This window comes from Podarcis vaucheri (genome assembly GCF_965113315.1).
Source record: "Podarcis vaucheri genome assembly, chromosome: 10".
Classification (NCBI taxonomy): domain Eukaryota; kingdom Metazoa; phylum Chordata; class Lepidosauria; order Squamata; family Lacertidae; genus Podarcis; species Podarcis vaucheri.
Window position 1 is genome coordinate 40040242 of NC_138748.1, and position 17009 is coordinate 40057250.

The window sequence follows — 17009 nt, forward strand, 5'->3', positions numbered from 1 at the left end:
TCTTGGATATTTTGAAAAGCGCTTTAATTAATCCATACAAACACGAATTTAATAATAGCTAATTCTCAAATAATATTTATTTTCATGCTGAATTTAATCTTTCAACGTGCGTATGAAAGCGTTTTCCATTTCTGTTTGCGTTTGCCAAGTAATGAAGGAAATCTTATTAAATGTAAGTCCTATCAGAGGCACCTAAGAGCTATTTCACACATTATGCAGAGGAACATTTGGGTTTGCTTTCAACTTGTCTACTGAACAATACAGCTTATCAGTCATCCCTGATAACCTCCTATCCAAAAAATCCCCTCAGACGTCAGATGTTTTAAAACTACCGTACTCCTACACTATTGGGGGGGGGATAGCTTTGCCAACCACAATTTATTACACAGTTAGATGTTTGGAAATTTCTAAAGCCATCACAAGATTCAGTTTTATTTTCTTCAGACAGCGTTTTATTATAGTGAATCTCTAAATCCTCTTTCTAGGCACCTATTGTGTTGTAAAAAAAAACTACTGATGTTTTAAAGCAACAACAAAACAATGAATGTGACAAGCTAGAGCTCCATGTCCTTTTGAAACACCCCTTGAAAAATAGAGATTACCCTGTATTGTCTTGCCTAAGGCCAGTCTGTTATTAATAAGTTTTCTCATAACCACAAGAAGTTAATATGGTAGCTTAGTTACAGACTGCAAAGCATAAAATAATAGCAAAGCTTCTTGGTGCTAGCAAATATTTTTATATTTCAAGTTGGGCTACAATATGTCCTAGGGGCCGTGGGAGCTTCGGCCCCCACAGTAAAATATTTGAGGGGGCCAGCCCCCCCCCCCAAGTTGATGGGCGTTCCCATTCAAATGTTGTGTGTGCACTGTGTCATGTGATAGATTATGTGGAGTGGGGTTTAGCTAGGTCCCCACAATATTTTATTCAGGTTGGCACCCCTGCTTGCTGCCACTGCTAATAGGAGGGGCTTCAACGAGCAAACACAGGTGGTGCAATAACAGACCCTGCAAGTGTCCCTATTTTCCAGAGACAGTCCCAGATTTACAGAAGCCATTTTGGTTTCTGATTTGATCCTAGAATGTCCCACTTTTCCTTAGGATGTCCCTATTTCCATCAAAGAAATGTTGGAGGGTATGGAGATATGCAACCCCCGAAGCAAGGAGATCAGTAACTATACAACCTTTAGAAGGCATCTGCAGGCAGCCCTGTATAGGGATTTTTTTAAAAGTTTAATGGATGGCATATGAATAATAACATTATTATTATAATTATTATAGAATAGGACGTCCCTATTTTCATTGGATAAATATTGGAGGGTATGCAATAAGTCGGTGCATCTGGCAGTTAATCACAAAGTTGGTGGTTCAAGCCCACCCAGGGATGGCTGTGGGCAAGATTCCTGCATTGCAAGGGGGTTGGACTAGATGACTCTTGGGATCCCATTCAACTCTACAAGTCTACACAACAGAAACAAGTTCCAGTTACACAAGGGCTGCGTTGCTTTAAGGTTTATTGTGGTGGCACCAGCTGTGCCAAAAATGTCCCTTTAGAATGGTCCATTTTCGCTGCTGTTGTTTAGCTCTGAAGGAATCTCCGAGTACCACTAGAGGGAGCGAAGACTGCTGCAAATGCACAGTACTTGTGGGTTTTCCAATAAAAACATACTGTACACTGCAAGAATGACTGAGCCTCTTCCTGCCTGCCCAGAACCCATATCTGATTATTGTGCAACCCTACCGTGGCCTATTGTGCAGGGCACAAACATAAGAAGCAGACGCACCACTCAGTCACTAGATAGCTGATTTTCTGCGGGAGTGGGCCTACACTCTCCTTTTCTACTCTCCTTTTTTGGCAGGCCAGCAGCAGGTGTTTGACCGATGCTGACTCGGCTTGCTTCTCTAATTTCCACGATGAAAAATAATCTGAGCGGAGACGTGCCTAGCAGTTCTGTACCATCTTAATCCTTTGCACTCCACATGACGTGTCTATCTTTCTTGCCTCGACAGTCTGTGCTAGTTTGGAGTGTTATTTTGAAACTTCCAGAAATATGAGGTCTTGATTGTTTTTTTAAATAATAATAATTGGTGTCGTGTTTACGTATAAGCTAAACAAGCTATTGCTTAGGGCCCTACTCTCTTGGGGCCCCCCAAAAAAATTAAAGGGGAAAAAAACCTGGTTGTACATTTCCAAAATATAAGATAAAAAAAAACACCTACATACAGCAACAGTGGCAAATGGCTTTCAATACCTATTAGGTCCATAAATTACCATACAGCATATATTCAGTGACAATTTGTTGTTGACAAAGGACAGCTGGACATATAAAAGGCCTCGTTACCTTCAGTAGCTTAGGGCCTCATCAAACGTAAATCCGGCCCTGATAATAATAAAGTATTTAGGTCTCAAGCCCTTTTGACCGCAACAACAATGTTGAAACTCAAACTGTTCTCTCCCTGGAGCAGGTGCTATTACTGCAGCGTTAGCATTGGATCATTCTTTGCAATGTGTCATCACAATTATATATGTTTAAGTTGCCTTTGAGCGACTTAAACTGGTTGTGCACAGAGCAGTGAGGTTAAAAAGCACAGATGTGTAGACAGAAATGTTACATTTAGGGTTTCTGTACAACAGCTTGGGATAGGTTTAAGCAGACACAGTGAATCCTATCCATGTTGACTCAGAAATAAGCCCCACAGAACTAAATAAGGTTTACTCACCGGGATTAGGGTTGAAGTTTTGCTTTCTTACCCCATGCCGGCTTCTATAAATAATATAAGCACTTTTTTTGGTCAATGTTGCTTTTAAATCGAAATAGCAAAACAGACCTGTTGATTGATGTAGTGTTAGCAGATAGAATGAATAGAAATTGGCGAGAAGCGGGGTAATATTTTAAGAGTGTTTGCTGCAATTGCTGGTTTGTCTCTTACAATAACCAGGGATGTAGATGTTGTTCCTGAGGAATAAATAGTTGCTTTTTTTGTTATGAAATATTAAGAAGGCAAGCTCCACCCGGCAATCCAGGTCTTGTGTTACAGCCTCCAGTTATTTGGGGTTTCTAGGAAGTAAATCTTCAAAAAGTATTGGAAACTTATTCCTAGTGGGGAAGTAAAAGAACTAATGAGGGAGCATTTAACCTTGATGCTTCGCATTGTTATTCTTTCTTACTAAGGAGCATCAATGCCAGGACACCCGACCCTTGAGTGATAAAACACCCTTGATTGTTGGGTTTTCTCATAAACGTTCATTAGAATCAATTCTATGCTACTTCCCCACAAACTTTATACCAAGTGGCTCAAAATGTTCAGAAAATGAACAGTAAAACAGCATAATAGCGGTTTCTATCTCTGCCTGTCAAGTCAGAGACCACAATTCAGTTTCCTCTTTGGGATATGGCATTGACTTCTCCCGCCTTTTTAATTAGATTCTTCTTTTCTTTTCTTTTTTAAAGACATCTAGTCCAGCTCTTTAGCATTTATATTATTTGTTAAATTGTGTGAAAGCAAACTAACATCAAGGGGTAAAAAAATAAAATAAAACATTGGCGCCTCTCCCCGTCGGGGAATCGAACCCCGGTCTCCCGCGTGACAGGCGGGGATACTTACCACTATACTAACGAGGAGCTGCTTGGAAAAGTCACTTTTTTAGACCTCATGTAGTTGGCGTTCTATTGTGACGTCCACTGTATCGCCGCGGTGAGATAAGAGATCCGGGCAAGAAAAGGGAGCCGCGTCCTCGGCCCGTAAGAGCAGAGTTAGAGAAAACTCGAAAGCTTTCTTCTATACTGTACATGATTTGTGACATTTTAGTTGGCCTTGATAAACGTGGATACTGGAGGGGAGAAAGGCTTGGCTATGAGGGAGTATCGGGGTGGGAGGTGACGGCGGAGGGGAGGAAGGAGGCAAAAGAACAAGGCGGGAAAGTACCGGTAAGTTGTAGTGAGGGGATATTGGAATGGACTCCTGTCAGGGGCAGCCCCACAACCGGGATTTATTTCGGGTGGGGTAGGCATTCTGTGGGGAGGGGTTATTTATTTACTTGATGGGGGGCAGCGGCCCCATGGACGTAGGCAAGGGTAGGTAGGGGCAGCTGCCCCCCCCCCATCAGGGAAATTCAATACATAACAAACTGAGGTGTTCTCTTCCCCCCACACACACACAAAAGGCCTGCCCCACCTCCACAAAAATGCTGGCTTCGTCCCTGCCCTATAACTCTCACGCTCCCTCACACCCGCCTGGGGAACCCGCAGTCGCTTAGCAGAGACTCAAGTGCAATTATTAGCTTTAGACTGAAATATCTCTTTTTCATCCGCCAGACTAGTCTTACGTTTCCCGCGCTCCCCACCCCCGCTTAACTTTCCCAACCGCCGTATATTTTTGAATTGGGTATCTTTCAGCTGTCGCGCTCAGCGTGTTCTGCAGCCCTGCCTGTCACAAACCACCAGGACCTCGTGGCGCAACGGTAGCGCGTCTGACTCCAGATCAGAAGGCTGCGTGTTCGAATCACGTCGGGGTCAAAGGTTTTTTTATTTTTAAGTATTTCCTTGTAACTGCCAAACACCCGTAATACAGAAAGTGCTTCTTGTGCTAGATGCTGCTATTATTTAAGTGGTGATTGTAGCCATGTGCCTGTATAAGCATTCATGCATACACCCCCACTAACATGTAAATCCATTCGTAAAGTGTGTTGGCCCATTAAGCCCAGCAGTGAACTTGCCCTGGCTCTTGTAGCTGCTGCTCTTTGTGCATATGTGAATGGACAACAAGTGACACTTGCATTTCTTTGTGCAGACCTCATCCTGCCTCATGGGTGGGCCAGCCCTGTAACTAACCCTATAAGGATTTAACTTCAGAAGTAAGGGTGTATGCAGCATCCCCTTCTGTAAGTAGAAAAATCACACCGTGCATTTTTTTTGCTAACTATTGAAGTAACTTCTGCAATCCTTTATGTGACTACTTCAGATATTAATTTATGCACAGAAAAACAAAGTGTTATGAGTTGGGGACAAGAGTAGGCTGTATGCCTCAGTCCCTTCTAATTCCTGGTGAGGTAATGTCCCCCTAAGTGTGGGCCATTAAGATAACAAAGGAAGTGGTTCTGAGACAGAAAACAAATGAGTGGGCTGCCCTCCCTAAACTTGCTGATTGTTCAAAGACAAAGGCCAGAGTTTAGTTGTGTATGTGATGTAGAAGCTGGACACAAGTGGCAGGCTGAAGCCTGTGAGGGAAAGACATGTTTGATTTCTGCTTGAATCCAAGAGTGCAGCTATGGGAGAAGCAAGACCCTCTTGGGCTGTTGATGCTGTGAGCTGTCCATCATAGGCTCAGGTTGTATATATGTGTAAACAAACCATATATCATAAAGATACCACAGTCTCCACTGTGCTGTCCCTCATTCCAAGGAAACCGAACCCTGAGTATATGCCTGGAACCTCTGCAATCTTGTACCACTCAGAGACTGGGGTGGCATGCAACACTGGTGTAAGAAGTGGGATTTATGTTTCCTGGAGGAGGACCTGTGAGTGACGTGTGTGTGGGTCAAGATGGAGGATGAACAGCAACACTCCTTCAGGTTGATGCTCCAGCAGAAACTCCAGCAACAGATTGAGCTGTGTGGGCAAATGATCCAGCAGCAGAGCCAGTGGTTTGACAAAATTAAGCAGTTGCAAGAAGAGTGTGTGAGAACCCTCCTAGGGGAGAAAAGTGTAACTCCATGCAAGGTGAGGGCCCTGCCTGACCATATGCTACAGGGGGTTGAAAATGACCCCGAAGCCTGGCTGCAAGGCAGCCAGATTAAAGGGGTGGCTGAAGAGATCCAGAGTGTAGATGGGCAGCTGATGGGCTGGGACTGTGAAGAGATTGAACCAGTAGCTGAAGGCAAGGGGTAAGACAGCCCTCCGAGAAAAATGAGCTGGCTGGAGTTGAGGGGCTGCTTCTGATTTATTTCTCCACTTCCTGGATAGCCAGCTGGAACCTCTGGAATCTGACACCACTCAAATATTGGGACGGCATGCAACAATAATATTTCAAAATGTAACATCAACAGGAACTTGAATTCTTTATCATAAAGTGCTGAAATGTGTATGCAATTGAGAACAGAAAAATGATGGGCAAAGGAAAGGTTGAGTAGCCCCATCGCTTCCTGTCATATTCCCTCTATCCAAAGCTGTCCTTCTTTAAATTGACTGGCTTCTATGGCAAATCTGTTACACACATTTGCATGTAAAGGCAGTTAGGCCTAAGAAGACTGATGAGGTGTTATTTTTAACATCTACTGTTATCCATTAGGCAAAAGATGCTTCATAGGCTCTTGAGTTTGATGGAATCTTTATGAGGCAAAATGACTATTTGCACAAAAACAATTTTTGTACACTTTCCACCAATTTATCCGATCCCTCCTTCTGTGCCTGTTAGATCAATCCATCAACCTCTGATGGATGAATTAGAAAGGACTGGATCCAGCCTCAGTTTCACTGCACATGTGTTCTAGTATCCATACTCAGCAGAGTTCCATCTCAACGCAGCTCCTTCCTTGGAAGTGTCTTCAGGATTGAAGGTACACACAGTAGGCAATAAACACTCATAGACATCATAAAGATTCAGTCAAGTGTAGAGGTTTACTTGACAGACATAAAAACATATTGGTAGCAAATATATACAGACATTCACCACTGCCATGGTCAAGGCAGGTTTAGAGTCCAACAATATTCAACACAAAAAACAGCGACAATTGGTTGTTGACAAAGCACATCTGGACATATAAAGGGTCCCATTACCTTCAGTAGCTTATGGCCTCATCAAACCTACCGGTAAATCCGACCCTGCAAACTGCTCATGCTCATAGTTACAGTTCCCACAGAAAATGTCCTTGCATAGACAAAACAGTCTCAGCCTTCTGCTGCTGCTTCTCTGTTCTCTGTTTAGGGAACAAATTATTTTCGCACACTGAGAGACTATCCAACAGTGCCTACGAAACTGAAGGGTGTAAGCTATCCAATCACCGCATTGTCATGCTGGGGAAAAACTGCACCTGCTGGGTTTTTCCTAACAATCATTTTATAAAATACACCAAGAACTTCTGTCAAGAAAAAGGTATCGATTAAAGATAATGTATAATCCATGCTTTCACAACATATCCAGTTGACTGAACACATATAGAGGTAGAATCTATGTACTCTATGCTCAGTGCAATGTCTGCATAGAACCTAAACATATACAGATTGCTTGCTTTGAAAAGCGTCATACTCCTCTTGAAGAAAGAGGCTCATAGTCTGACTGTGCTCGTGGATCTACCACTGTCACTACAGCCCCAGGCAACCTTAGTGGCTAGGAGTGCCTTTTAACAGCTCTGTCTGAAAGGAAGCTACAGCCATTTCTGGGCTGGAATAGCCTGACAACAGCTGTCCGTGCACTGGTAACCTCTAGACTGGATACTCCAACACAATCAAAGTGGGCTGCCCTTGAGGTTGACCCAGAAACTGCAGCTAGTGCCAAATGTGTCAGCTCGGCAGTTCAAAATATTGCCATCACATTACTCTGCTGTTGAAAAAATTGCCCTGGCTGCCAAGTAGCTACTGGGCTAAATTCAAGGTGCTGGTACTGGTTTACATAGCCTTATACAACTTCAAACCAGGATACCTAAGAGATCATTTTATTCCTTATATTCTCAGCCAATCACTACCCTCCTGCATATACTATCTTATAAAGACATCTGTTTCGCATGATATTGGATTAGGGTCGTAGGAAGCACCTATTTGTAACTCTCTCCCATTACATATCAGACTGGTGCCATCTCTGTTGTCTTTCCGTTTAAAGACTTTCCTCCTTCAACAAGCCATCTAAGTGGAGATCCTAGTTGGTATCTGTCAGGGAACTGCCATCAGTGTCAGAGGGAGAGAGCAAGCTCCAGAGGGATGTATGTACCGGGGGAGACTTTGAGGGGGAAGGTACTTAAACAACTCTACGACAACCCAACAGCTGGGCACTTTGGACAGCACAAGACTTGTCACCAGGCAGTTCTGATGGCCAAAGGTGAGGGAAGACGTAAGAGAATATGTACGAGGGTGTGACCGATGCCAGAGGGCTAAGGGGGAAAGGGCTGCCCCCGCGGGGTTACTGGAACCCTTACCTACACCGGAAAGGCCCTGGGAGGTGGTGTCCATTGATTTTATGACAGATCTGCCCAAGTCAAGGGGAAAGACAGCGGTCATGGTAGTAGTCGATCTACTGACAAAAATGTGCCATTTTGTAGCTTGCTCACATGCAGCAACGGCAGAGGAGACAGCCAGACTGTTTGTGGATCACATTTTTAGACTGCATGGGGCTCCCTTGAGGGTAATCTCGGATCGCGGGAAACAATTTACTTCCCTGTTCTGGCAGAAACTCATGAGCCTGCTACAGGTCGAGGTGAGCTTCTCAGCGGCGAGGCACCCGGAAACCAACGGACAAGCCGAAAGAGCGAACGGCATACTCCAGCAATACCTACGCTGCTATGTCAGCGAGAGACAGAACGATTGGGTAGAGCAGGGGTCTGCAACCCGCGGCTCCGGAGCCGCATGTGGCTCTTTTACATCTTTGCTGCGGCTCCGGGGCGGATACTAGCGAGGGGAGGAGGCGCATTGTGCGCCCCGACACTCCCCACTGTGGCGGGTGCTGTACTGGCTGTGACATCGCATGGGGGTGGTGCGTGCGTTAGTCACGCACCGTCCCAACGTCACCGTCCCGCCCGCCCACCCGCTACATTGTAAGGGGCATGTACGCTGGTCACTGCATTGAAAGGGGGCATGTACGCTGGTCACTGTTTTGAAGGGGAGTGAAGAACACACACACAAAAAAAGGTAACTTGTTAATTTAACGTTTATTTCTATGAGGAGGAGTAATTCTGAGGGGTCAAACAAAGAAATAATAAAAAAGTGACAAAAAATTTATTTTTATAATGACGAGTTTTGCAGCTCCCAGTTTTTTTCCCCTTTGGAAACGGGTCCAAGTGGCTCTTTTTGTCATAAAGGTTGCAGACCCCTGGGGTAATTAGCTTGGAGCGGGCCAAGGAAGTTTACAAGAGGCAGGCGGACAGGCACCGTTGGGAGGGGGAGGTCATACGGGTGGGAGACCGGGTGTGGTTGTCATCCCAAGGGTTGCCCCTAAAGGGAGGGTGCAAGAAGTTGCAGCCGAGGCGGCTGGGGCCTTTTGAGGTAATACAGCAGGTGAACCCAGTGGCATTTAAACTCAAGTTGTTCCATAGGTCCCTACTTTCACCTTACAGGGAGGGGTGGGAATTCCCAGGACGGGAGAGAGGGGTTACCACCCACCCGCGGGTCGAGGAGAGGGAACACTGTAACGAAGCCACGGAAATACTCGATTCAAGGTGGCGAGGTCGCCAGGTAGAGTGTTTGGTAGCCTGGGAGGGGGAACCTAGGTCGGAAAACACGTGGGTCCCTGCTGAATCAATCACTGACAGGTATCTGGTGGAAGAATTCCACAGTTTGTTCCCGGATAAGCCCAAACCATTAGCTAGATTTTGGGAGGAAGAATTTGGACCCACAGACGACGAAGGGGACTTTGTGGGTTTTCCTGCCTCCGAAGAGGAGGGAGAGGAGGTGTCCAAGGGAGAAGAATCAGACTGGGAGGTTCAACCAGCGGGAAGAGACCCGAGCGGATGGGAGGCTGGTTTTGAATCCTCAGAAGAGGATGACACCTCTTTCAGGGGATTCCCTGCATCGTCGGCCGAGGAGAGAGAGGAGGTTGTGTCGGAAAATCGTGCCGGGGGTGGGAGACAGCCATGGGAGAGTGGCTGTCCGGACAGGAAAGGTTCACTCAGGCAACCCAGCCAGGTGTTGGCACAGGCTTACGCACGAGGAACCCCTAGAACCACTACAGTATCTACTGCATTTGACATTGTTTTACATGTTTGCTTGTTTTATATACTGTATAGGCAATTGTTCTCTGTATATTCTGATTGTGCAGTGAATTGCTTTGAGATGCTTAATAGAAAGTGATTAATAAGGTATGTATGTAGGCCTCTGTCTCCAGGATTTGAAAGTTATCCTCACTCCATAGGGTTTCTGCTCATGCAGAGAATGATTCCAGGTTTTAGGAGGCTCCTGCAACAGGAGCTGCAGCAGTGGTTGCTGCTGCCACCCAGCAACAATAATGATGGCAGTGGGCCCTGATGGGGCCATTAGGCTTTGGCACATGCCCAAGTGTGCTGCATGCCAGGCCTGGTGTCAGCCTTAGAAAGCACTATTACATTTTTTATCTGAACCAAAAATGAACCTAATCTAATGTTAATAAACATTTGGAAAGCTGAAGTGAAACACTAAGATCTGTTAAGGAAATTGAAATTACTCTTCTTTTTAAAAATGTATTTTTTATTAAAGATTTCTTGGTTTACAAAAGTATGTGCAATGTCTCTTTTTTCAAGTTACATTTTATACAGATCATACCCCACCCCCACCCATCATGGCCCCCTCCACCTCTTGAAATTACTCTTCTTATCTGATTCATGATCTGTATTCTCTTTAAGTAGAATACTGGCAATCTATTTCAAATTAGGAATGTACAAGGCAGTATTTTATAAAAATAGCCATGCATTTGTGTTCCTTTTGCAAAGCTGGACTAGACCCATAACAAAAAATCAAGGAGTGTTTATGGGAGGTTATTTGGACTTGTATAAGTTCCACTTATATGCTATAAAAATGTAAGAAAAGTCCTGTTAAATCAGACTAAAGGCCTCCCAAGTCCAGCATTCCGTTCTCAAAATGGCTAACCAGAAGCCCATGGGAAGCTTACAAGTAGGACATGAGCCCAACAGCACTCTAATATGACTTTTTTGTGGAGGACTCTCTTCTGAAATAAAGCTTCTATAACTGTGTCCCTTGTTTAACACTGAATACATTTTTAAACAGAATGTGTTTGAAGGCTCACTAATAAAGTGATTGTGCCTTTTCTTTTTTGTACACAGACACAAGCTTTTATGCACCAAACTTGGGTAAGTACCAGATGATTTTTCACTGGCAGCAAAGACCCTAATTATCCTTTTCTAATTAAAAGGTTTGTGGGAGCATTAGCAAAGCAGAGAGATGACTAGCAATTAATGAATGGCTGACACAGCACATGCAAGCACTCTGAAAAAGATACTGAACCCACCATGAAGTTTCTCTACCACATTGTTCATTTAGCTAGTGCGCAGGAGTGAGAGATGTACAATACTTCACTTATAACCAACATTTTAAAGAGAACACTTAGCAAATTGCCAGCATAGCAAGCTTTTTACATTTTTAATTTTCTAAAATATGTAATAATTTCAGGTAAATTGGCAAAATGCGTTAGCATTTCTCTCTCTCTTTTCGTCTGATGAAAAAAATAAAACATGGGAAATCTCTTCAGGGCCTGGACTAATCTTCCCCCTCAGCTGACTCCCACATTTTCAGGTGGTGCTTCAAAGGAATGTGACATGAAAATCAACTATGTCTTCACAACCAACGCAGACATCAATCAGCCCATTGTTAAGTTCAATTCATGGGACCCTGCAGGCAGGATAACAAGGAGCACATCCCATCACCCAGATGGAAATCTCCAGATTCCGAGTGTTACCATTTTAAGATTAAGTTCCTAGGACCTGAGATACATATGAGGCAGAAAGTGCAGACCTCGCTTGTTTTCTGAGAAACTAGCCTGATGGTGCCTTTCAGCGCTTTTAGCTAATGAATAAAATCATAGCAATGATTTGATACAATGGAAAACAAACATGGGCAATTAGACAAAGAGAAGGCTAGATTGAAACACCTGCTGTTTATAGACTCAAAGAAACAAGCTTTTGACTTGTTTTCAAGCCTTTTCTGCTAGTCTTCCGGGTGGACTGCTGTCCCACAGAAAACAATTCAGATAGCTCAGATATTAGTGTACCTGTGATGTGAGAGAGGCATGTCAACCAAAAAATAAATGGTAACAGCAAAGAAAGGAGTTCATGATCTTTCTGAGATCTTATAGGTGGAAATGTGATTTCCTCCCTCCCTGATGTTTGTAAACATTTTCTTCTGCCAATGCATGTTAAATCCATACATTACGCCCATCCTGCAAGGGATTGGGCTGTGGCTGAGACCATGGATTATGCTCCTTCAAAGTAAACCAGCATTGTTAAACCCATTTCGCTAGGGAGAGAGGATTAGAGTAGTGTATGTAGTCCAGTGTTATTATCCTTGCACATTGGTGGTTTTTGTTTTTTAGGGAAATGCAGTGTTTGGCAGGGTTGTAAAGTTGATTATATAGCAGTAGTGAAATTAAGGCCTGGAAGAGGATGAAGACTTCATCAGTGAGTAAAAGGATATTTGTTTGCTTATTTTATTAGATTTCTTACCCAATCCCTGGGTGAGTTACAATAATAAAATACACAATTATAAAACAAATAAAACAGTTACAACCATAAAACAAGGAAAGTGCCAAACAGTTTCATGTATAAAACAATTAAAAACAAGTCCATATATAAAACAATACCAACATTTAAAACAAGTCCATATATAAAAACATGTTATCTGGACCAGTCTACTTGTACAGACAACAAATCTACTCATTGAGAACCAGTGAAGGGGTAGACCGAAAATAAGTTTCTCAGAAACCAAGTCTACCCAGACCTCACCACTGTTCAGTCATCATATACACCAGAAATGGTAACCTGTCCTGTGATCCTTGTCCTATGCATCTATGCATTCATGCATGTGTGACTGTATACATATGAGAAGTGGTACTCAGTCTCAGAAGTCACAGTAATGTAACTCTTCTTAGTCTTTCTCCACAGTAGCAGTGTTAGGTTTTATGATGCTGAAAGGCAGGATATCTCCTACTCTCCCATGTAATATTGTTTTTCAGTGTGTATCACAGTATAGTTTGCAGTTGATACCTTATTCGCTTTTGTGAAAGAGAGAAAATGTATGTGAAACGACAGCCTGGTGTTTACACCCATCATCCTTGACTGCCGTGAATATAATATTCTGCAATTACCGTATTGTGGTTTGTGATGTTCTACGTAGCAATTAGTGTACTCCATGTTGCACAATGGTCTGCTTGTGCAAGATGTCCTATAACTAAGCTTGTTTGTCTACTAAGTCAATCATAAATGTACAAACCATGTTTATTCTTTTCTAAAATATTTAAAACAGGAAGTCTTCTAGTTACAGGAGTTGCACAGGAACTAGTAACACAGGATGTCTTACAGAAGGCCCTGTAACACAGGAAGTCCTAGTGTAACACAAGAAATATTACAAGAGGCCCTGTTGTCTCACCTCCAAAAGAGGTCTGGTTGTTGGAAATGTGAAATAGGGTCTTTTCTGGGCAGTACCTGGTTGTGGAATTTCTTCCCAAAGGAGGTGAAAGTATCAGGGATGCAGGTGGTGCTGTGGTCTAAACCACGGAGCCTCTTGGGCTTGCTGATCTGAAGGTTGGTGGTTTGAATTCCCCACAACTGGGTGAGCTCACGGTCCCAGCTCCTGCCAACCTAGCAGTTCGAAAGCACACCAGTGCAAGTAGATAAATAGGTACCGCTGCGGCTGGAAGGTAAACTGTTTCATGCTGGCCACATGACCCAGAAAGTTGTCTTGTTTGTGGACAAACGCCAGCTCCCTCGGCCTGAAAGAAAGATGAGCGTTGCAACTCCATAGCCGCCTTTGACTGCACTTAACCTTTCAGGGGTCCTTTACCTTTTTACCTGGTTGTGGAATTTCTTCCCAAAGGAGGTGAAAGTATCAGTGGGCAATGAAAACATTCTTATTTCACAAGGCTTTTAGTGGTTTTTAATACAGTATTCAATTGAAGGTTTTATTACTGTTGCTTTTGAGGCTTTTTTTGTTACATTGTGATTTTTGCTATTTTATGTGAATGGCTTTGTGGGTCTTTATTACAGATTAAATAATTTACAGTATAATCCTATGCATTTTTTTGTCAAAAGTACATCTCACTATGTTCAGTGGGGCTTCTGCTCAGGAAAGTGGGCACTGCAAACCCCGTCATCTCTGACCATTGGCCATGCTGACTGAGGCTATTGGGAGTTCTAGTTCAATATCTGGAGGGACACAGGTTAGTGACTCCTGGTGTATAATATTGCATTTCGATATAAAATTATATTGACGTTGCACTAAGTAGATAGAAGAGAGTATACAAAAAAAGATTAATAGTGTTATTTGAATGTTTTATTGAATAGTTATTACTTAAATGTTTAAAATTGTTGTTTTTGACTGTTTTTACTGATAATTTTCTTATTTTACTCTTTGTAAGCTGCTTTGCAGTTGTTGGGTTTTTTCTTTTCTCTTTTTACAATCACGTGGTATATAATAATGAAAAGAAGTGTTTTGAGCTAATCCTGAAAATACTTATTGGTGAATGATCTAGATCAAAACACTTTCCTTAGTGTGAAGGTGCAATGTACTTTTTGGTAAGATGAGATTCAGAAGTTATCAATATTTATTTTAATGAAATTGTAAACAAAATATTAATTTCATATCGCCTAAGTTTTATGCTTAGAAATGATAATTTGTATCTTGTTTAATGTTTATGTAGGTCAGCCTCTCCCAGCTTAATGCCCTCCAGATGTTTTGGACTACAATTCTCACATCATCCTTGACCATTGGCCATGGCTGCCTGAAGGGAGTTACAATGTAAGAATTGATTGAAATTTTCATTCTTAAACATAAAACTTAGGGAATAAGAAATTAAAATTCTGTTTAGACTGCAATAAAAGAAACATTGATAACTTCCAAACCTCAGATTACCAAAAAGTCAATTGTGCCTTCATATTAAGGAGCTGTTTTGATCTCCCCTTCTCACATTCCTACAAGTTTAGAAATTCTGGCACAGTATTGCACAAATACTTTTGGCTTCTTCTTTCAACATACTTCGCATTTTTAGGCACACATTCAGCAGTTCCTCCCCCCCCCCCCCAACAGTTGAAATACTTAATACACAGTTCTATAAACCCAGTTTTAGGAATGTTTGCTCAGATGTTAGTCTCAATTTTAGTGTGGCTTACTCCCATATGTGTGCATAGAATTGTACGCTTAATGTAACCATTTGTTTGATATTCTTGGAATCAAGCGAAATTTTAGCTTGGTGTTTCTGGTATCTTCTCTCTCATACATCCTGGATATTGGTTTACATTATGGATGCTCGGTATTATTTTATTAATACTATTGCTACAAGTTTGTCATGGCCTTTGGCTAGAACATGGGGCGGCAAACTAAGGTCCGCGGGCCGGATGAGGCCCAATTGCCGTCTGGATCCGGCCCGCGGATTGTCCGGGAATCACTGCGTGGCTCACCAGTGTGCGTGTTCTTTCCCTCTTCCTCCCTTTCCTTCACACAGTGGTGCCTCCTCCCTCCCAGCTTCTCCCCGTCCTGCCTAAAGGAGGAAGGGGGCTGGGCTTTGCTGGTGCCAGCAGCAGCAGCAGCAGCGTTCGAGCGGTCGCCATTTTAAGCAGCCCCTCTCTGGAGCCCTTTCACGTGCTGCTCATCGTCCCTCCACTGCTGCCAGCCCCTGCCAAGACACAGGTAAACAACCACCAGGGCTCGTGGTTCTCTTGCATCATTTCCCCCCGCAAAATATATTCTGCCCCCCCCCAAGGTCTGAGGGACAGTGGACCAGCCCTCTGCTAAAAAAGTTTGCTGTCCCCTGGGCTAGAACAATAAATTTATGAACAGAAGATAGTATGAAGAAACTGAAGATATTCTTGGAAAGAATGTGAATGTGCCGACACTGTAGCTTTCCTCATGCTAGTATTATTTTAAAATGTGATGCAACTGGGGATTTTGCAATATCACCCTATAAAACACACACCAACAGAAAATATACATCCAGTGGTATCCATACCACCTCAGCTATCACAGCAGATTGTTTGGTGAGGAACTGATCTAGGTTAAAGAAAAAGAATGTAGACCTTTCCAAGATTAAATCATTTAAGACTGCAGTTGCTTGTTTGAATGCTCTCCCATATCTAAAACTCCCCACCTAGCATGTGTTCTACTCTACCTTCTCTATGTGATTGTTTCAGAAGTGCAGTGAAAGTGCAAATATTGGAATGGCATCCAGAATTTTGAAGCAATAGTCCCAGGAACCTGGAACTACTTGCTCCCCTCACTTCCCTGCTTCTACAATGTTTTGTTTTAAGCATCTCCTTACAGCAGCTACTCTTCAGTGACAATTGATGTGCAACTGTGTTTTCCTAAAAATTACACAGGAAACCTCACAACTGTTTTTTTCCCTTTGCTGGAATCCCTGTCCAAGAAACTTTTAAACATGTTTTCAGCACCTCTGTTCTCCTTCATTTCTCCCATTTGCCTGTAGTGACAGTGATTGCAAAAAAACCAGCTTTTAGTTGCTGCAGACTAGAAATCAGAAGCTCGAAGCCCCAACCATATCTGACCTACAGAAATGCATTGATTGGCACATTGTGGAGTGGCTTATGCAGCAACCACAGAGCTTGCCAGAAGGTCACTGCGGTTTGTGAACTCTGGGCCTTCATGAATTGAGTCAGGAATGGAGGGGAAACTAGCCCTTGTGTGTACACAACACTATAGAATCTATTTATTATCAGTAGCTGGAGAAGTTCACATATTTCTTCTTAAACTGGAGTGGGGACATACACAGGATGAAGAGGGCTATTGACATACTGGCCTAATTTTAATGAATTAATGGACTACAGTGGTACCTTGGTTTAAGAACAGCTTAGTTTATAAACAACTTGGATTAAGAACGCTGCAAACCCAGAGGTAGGTATTTTGGTTTGTGAACTTTGCCTTGGAATAAGAACATGTTTCGCTTCCTGTTGAGTGTGTTCCATTTGTAAATTGAGTCCCCTGCTGCTATGGGAAAGCATGCCTTGGTTTAAGAATGCTTTGGTTTAAGAACAGACTTCTGGAGCGGTTAAGTTCGTAAACCAAGGTACCACCATATACTGAAATGGCAAAACTAACTGCCAGACTAAGACTCTAACGATAAGGTGTTTGTAGAAAAGTGGAAACCCTTTTTGG

General features: G+C 43.0%; 1 protein-coding gene and 1 long non-coding RNA gene across 4 annotated transcripts in view; one reads left to right on the forward strand and one right to left on the reverse strand.

The window, feature by feature from the left end:
* IKBIP (IKBKB interacting protein) overlaps positions 1 to 17009 on the reverse strand; it is a 433380-nt gene that overhangs the window by 370223 nt on the left and 46148 nt on the right. The gene's annotated exons all lie outside the window — the stretch shown is intronic.
* On the forward strand, positions 292 to 15336 carry LOC309542186. Of its 3 annotated transcripts, none has more exons than XR_014224131.1 (4): positions 292 to 3926; positions 4395 to 4533; positions 13937 to 14064; positions 14545 to 15336. It is a non-coding gene; the product is annotated as an uncharacterized lncRNA (long non-coding RNA). The 3 variants fall into 3 exon arrangements; XR_014224132.1 differs by having other exon boundaries at positions 292 to 3920; XR_014224133.1 differs by having other exon boundaries at positions 292 to 3740.